Here is a 5,654-nt window from a genome sequence, read left to right on the forward strand (position 1 = left end):
GCTCTTTTTATCAGTCTGAGTAAGATACGACTTATTTGATTTTCAAATTGGAATTGAATTAGAGATTTTCTAATACTACTAGATATATATATATATATATATATATATATATATATATATATATAATTTTCTAATAATTATTAATACAACATAATAATTAATAATATGATTAGATGTATAATAATTTTGTATTTATATTTAAATAAGTTGAATATTATAAAATAAAAATAAATACATAATTATACTAAATAATTTCTTTAAATAATAAAAATCTCAGTGCAGGACTTATGTAGCAAAACGCATCCAAGCTTTTCAAATATGACAAAGGTTGCACTCCCTGAGGAATCAATAACTTTCACCTTAATTCTATACCTGTTTTTATAATATATACAAATGAAATAATCAACATAAATAAACCTCATACCAACACTATAACTTCAAAGAAAACAAATCAACATGCTTTGAAGACTTTTCGCAATAGTATGACCCAAGCTTCAGAACAACTTCAGTGCCACATCTATATTGAGCAACAAACCAATCAAGTCCACCAATTACTCCCATAATTGTACCATACACAGCATAATCACCATCCTAAAAGAAAAGTAACAATAAAAAGGGCATTAGTATTTTAATTTGGACTTGAATGATGAACATAAAAAGAAAGTGAAAAATAATAAAAAATGACTAACCTCTTTACATTCCTTCAATTCTCCAATTGTCTTCCGAGGTGTAATCTCGAGAAAATCTTCCGCAAGTGAGTAATAGTGATCACGTTTTTTAGCACTATTTGATTTCAAAGATCATATAAAGAAAGCAAAATTTTAGATATTATGTAAAGGAATATAGCAATACTATAGTATAACCATGAAGCTTTCAAAAAAAGGTTGAACCTCGTATTAACGTTGGAAAGGGGTTTCTGACTAATCAGAAATCTATCAAAATTTTGTTTATGCTTAACGGTGCTATCAACCTGTTGCAACAATTTGGCACAACAAAAGGGAAATAGAAAATTTAGTTATCAAAGACAGTAAACTTCAAGATTAAAAGAAACAGAGGAGTGGCGGCAAAGACAGCAGATGCTGGTGGTGCTGGGTGAGCAGTTAAAAGATGATGGCAACAGAAAAATCACGCAGTATAGAAATCATAGTAACAACCTAAATAGAAAATCATAGTTAAAAAAATATGGAAAAAGAAAAATAACAAGAACATGAATCAACTAATAGAATCAACCAACAGAATAGAATCACAGTAGTAACAAGTTAACTACAATAATTAAAAAAGAAAACTCAAGTAATAACAACATAAATTAGAGATGGATAGCACTCGATATAAGCAGAAAGACAGCAAATCAAAAATCTATGAGAATCTGCAGGCTGTGTTTATAGAAATGGATAACACTCAAGATATATAAGCATAAACCTTCAAACCTTGTCCCAATTGAAACTATTTGTGCTGACTTAACTTAGAATTTTAGGAACATGAAGCACAAATTAAAACACATGAAATTAGTTAATAGATAGAGTGAAGAGGAGGTACCTGTCACAAATTTGAACCTATTCCATCATGGATGCCATTCTTTGCTGATCAGCTTCTAGAAGTGATTCAAAACCAGCTAACATGCTCTTATCCATGATTCAACCAGGGATTTTGGAGAAGAAACTCAAACCCAAGGAACGAAATTGAAACCAGTTAACTAATAATAATATAGGATGAAACTAAAGACCAAAAAGAAATAGAAAGCAAACAAAACTTAACTAAAGATGAAACAGAATTTTGTGCAGAAGATGAAGCCTACTAGTTCTTCTGGAAATTTGTGCAGCTTCCTCTGAATTCATGTTTCCCTTGCAAGCTGCATCTGAATCACAAATATCAAATCAAAGATTAGGATTAATTTCTATGCAAACCATGACAAGATGCTATCAATTTTTGTAATCAGTAAGAGAATTATTGCCTGATGATAATTGACTTTGGAATATGCATTGGTTCCCTTGAGTTCTAGATGGATTATCTTGGAGCATTCAAGTTCTTGAATCCTTAATAGAACCTGAAACAAGAAGAGGAATCAATCACTTTAGATATTAAATAACTAACAGCATGTAATTCATAAGGGTGAACTCACTTTAGCATGTAATTCATAAGCCATGTCATCATCTCTATCTTTAGATATTAAATAACTAACAACATAAAAAACTAGTCTCTCATACAAGGTAGCTTGTCCCTGTCACAACTCACAACTGAACTCTTATTATGTATGAAAAATTAAAATTTGGAGTAAGCAATGCAAATTAAATTAGCCAGTAAGAATAGTAGTAAATAAATGTGAAAGCAATGCAAATTAAATTAGCTAGTAAGAGACGTCACTGAGGAATAGAAGCTCTCCCTTGCATTGAATCAAAACCCATCATGTCACATCATCATGATGAGTGAAAAAAAGAGATTATAATATAAATTAAATTTTGGTGGTTACAGCAATAATAAGAATGGAATTAGCATTTCTTTGATAAAACATGATTTAAACCCAGCCAATGTAATTATCATTAGTACATCCATGAGACTTCTAACCATCATAATCAACAATGGAAATCTAATCATTAGTAGGATCAATTTAATCATTGGAATTTCCATCGCTACTAATTGGAGAACACACCCCATGTTATGAGTTAAAAATTACCATTGGCTCTGGTGATTGGTTAGTAGCTCGAGACCATTTCTTCAAGAAAGCTTGAGTATTGAAGACTTGAGTGGAACTATTTTCCTGATGCCTAAATAGGAAAAAAGAAGAAAATGAACAATGAAAGGTCATACCAAAGTTTTCTCATGGAAGATTGAAAACTAAATTCTTGAAACAAGAACTAGAATATTCATACTAGGAAATTCCGATAGCCACTTAAAAGTGTTGCAAAGAACTTTAAGAATATCATCCTGCACAAGAAATATGGTGACAATAAGACACAAAAAAGTTAAACAATAAATTGGACTGTCCACAAGGAACCAAAACAATAAATTGGACGGTCCACAAGGAACCAAGAAACAGCATAAATTAGAACTACAATGAGCAAAGCACAAATCATTCTTGGTATAACAGGCAAGCATCAAGTTCATCTATGTGAGAAAATTTCAATATTTTATTACAAATATCAATCAGCAATGTTTAGAATAAAGTGTACCATAATATTTTCCAGGGAACTAAATTAAGAATTCATAAAAATGTTCATCAATCTAGCATCTCATTCACTTTCATATGATTTATTCAGAGACGGTGAACCTAAAAAGAATGGAAAACAATGAATAATCTACCAACGAAGGATCACCTTAACTGAAGGTCATGATCCGCTCCCCACTGCTTAGCCACAAATTTAGTATAATGCTCAGATACACTATATATTCCAGCCTTCAATTCATCAATTCCAATTACATTGGGGTATAATAACTTGATTACCTCACCACGCAAGAAGCGGTATTCTTGCTCGGAAATAGGTGAAATTTTCTCTGATGTAGTGATACGATTATAATCAAAGTCAACAACCACCTACAAGAGATTAAAAGATATCAATTAAAATAAATGAAAGCAAAACATCATTCGAAACAAATAGAATTGCCTCACATGCATGCCAACCTGTAAATTAAGAAAAGCAAACATGTTTTTTTTTGGATCAATAATAGAGACTAGAAAAAGTATTTTATTGTGGATTTGCATTTTGATGTGTTGCACGAGCTAAAAACTCCTCAGCGTCTGAACCTTCTATACTTGAAGCAAAGATTTACACCTAATTACAAATTTACAATATATCTAATACAGAAATAGTTATGTATAATCAAGTGCACTACCAATATTCCCAAAGATTTTATTGATAAATAAAGTAAATATAGCTCAACCGACTCTGAGTCTCTGATTCTGTAGAGGAGTAAGACAATGTTCTAAAAATAATTGAATATAGCAAGAGCAGCACCTTGTAATGACCAAATGCCACTTCTTTAGAATAATCCATCATCAATGAAACAGAGTTCCAATAAAAGTCCATCAAATTCAACCACCATAACATAGAACAAACTAATTTCTCATTTGAAACACCACCAGATAAAAAGAATGGAAAAATTAAAATCAAATAAAATAAACTACTCCATAAATCAATTAGTTTTTCCCTTGATAATGAAGAATAATTGGGAAACATCAAAACCAAAAACAAATTAAAAATAGAACATGATGCTTCTTAATTAAAAAACAAATAATCGCAGAACCTCCCCTAATCAGAACAAATTCAACACAACAACAACAAGGATCAGTAACAAATTCAACTCAACTCAATTATCCAGCAACAACCACATTTATGATATGTTCAGCATCAAATTCAACTTACAGCTGACAACAAATTCTACTTCTAGAATTCTAGCAACAAATTCAGCTATGATAACTATGATAACTTTCAGGTAGCAACAAAAAACCTTCAATTCTCCAAATATGATTTACAGCAGATTAACATTAGCTAAATCATAATTTCAGCAACAAACTCAACTTTGAGCAATAAATTCAAGATGTACTAATAATTTACAGCAATAAAATTGAAAGAGAAATAACAGGGCTGAAGATGAAACTCACATAGGCAGAGAGACGAAGCAAGCGTTGATGGAAGACCCGAGCCGAAGCTGAAACCCTAAACCCAGACTCAGGGCCGAGGAAGCGTTGATGGCCGAAGCAGGAAGGCGAGCTTACGAACTATGATAGAGCGCGACAGAGCTTGAGCGGCGATGACCTTGAAGCGGCGACGCGAGCTCGAGGCGGCGACGAGCTTGAGGCGGCGACGTGAGCTTGAGGCGACGACGAGCTTAAGGCGGCGACAGAGCTTGAGGCCGTGACAAGCTTGAGGGGGCGACAGAGCTTGAGGCAGCGACGAGCTTGAGGGGGCGACCAAAGCTTGAGGAGCCGGCGACGGGCTTGAGGGACAGAGTGGCGAGAGATGAGAGAGGTGAGATGGGTTCTGATTCTAGGTTAGGGTACCACGCAAAGAGGGTAAGTGAGGGAGAGAGTGTAGTATGTGATTTGGTGAAAAGGAAACAAAAAATTACTAAGTGTTTGTGAGTTGTGTTAAATTTTTTTGCACTAGATACATTAGGCATCACTTTTAAAATGCACCCAAAACTTAATAAATAGGCTATCGTCTAAAAGCATCTCCTTTGATACAAAAAGTGAATCTATAGATATCAACCTACGGCTACGTTTTATAAGTGATTTCTATAATACCTAAGGCTACACTTTTTAAATGATGCCACAATTGTGTATCCTTTTCTCTTATAAAAAGGCAACACGGAGAAAAGTGAATCTATAGATATCAACCTACGGCTACGCTTTATAAGTGATTTCTATAATACCTAAGGCTACACTTTTTAAATGATGCCACAATTGTGTATCCTTTTCTCTTATAAAAAGGCAACACGGAGAAAAGCGTAGCCTATTCATAGAATAGGCTACGCTTTTCAAATGTAGCTTAAAAAAAGTGTGGCTGAATGGGTATTTTTCTTGTAGTGATATTTTTATCTCGACTTTAAATTAAACACTATTAAAAAATGAATAATTAAACTTAATAACAATTATAAATAGTTAAATTTGTAAATAATATTTTTAAATATTATTATTATTATTTTTTAAATTATATTTT

The 5,654-nt window shown here is 32.7% G+C and overlaps 1 long non-coding RNA gene across 2 annotated transcripts; it reads right to left on the reverse strand.

Annotated features, from left to right (window-relative positions):
* Window positions 1–239: 239 nt before the first annotated feature.
* On the reverse strand, window positions 240–5,116 carry LOC112784136 (uncharacterized). 2 transcript variants are annotated; one of them, XR_011878310.1, is made up of 10 exons: window positions 4,598–5,080; window positions 3,440–3,529; window positions 3,312–3,340; window positions 2,868–2,922; window positions 2,672–2,762; window positions 1,952–2,044; window positions 1,537–1,855; window positions 891–970; window positions 690–783; window positions 240–591 (listed from the first exon to the last, which is right to left on the reverse strand). It is a non-coding gene; the product is annotated as an uncharacterized lncRNA (long non-coding RNA). The 2 variants fall into 2 exon arrangements; XR_011878311.1 differs by lacking the exon at window positions 3,312–3,340 and having other exon boundaries at window positions 4,598–5,116.
* Between the last annotated feature and the right edge of the window lie 538 nt (window positions 5,117–5,654).

The sequence above is a fragment of the Arachis hypogaea genome, chromosome 20 (genome assembly GCF_003086295.3).
Source record: "Arachis hypogaea cultivar Tifrunner chromosome 20, arahy.Tifrunner.gnm2.J5K5, whole genome shotgun sequence".
Classification (NCBI taxonomy): Eukaryota; Viridiplantae; Streptophyta; class Magnoliopsida; order Fabales; family Fabaceae; genus Arachis; species Arachis hypogaea.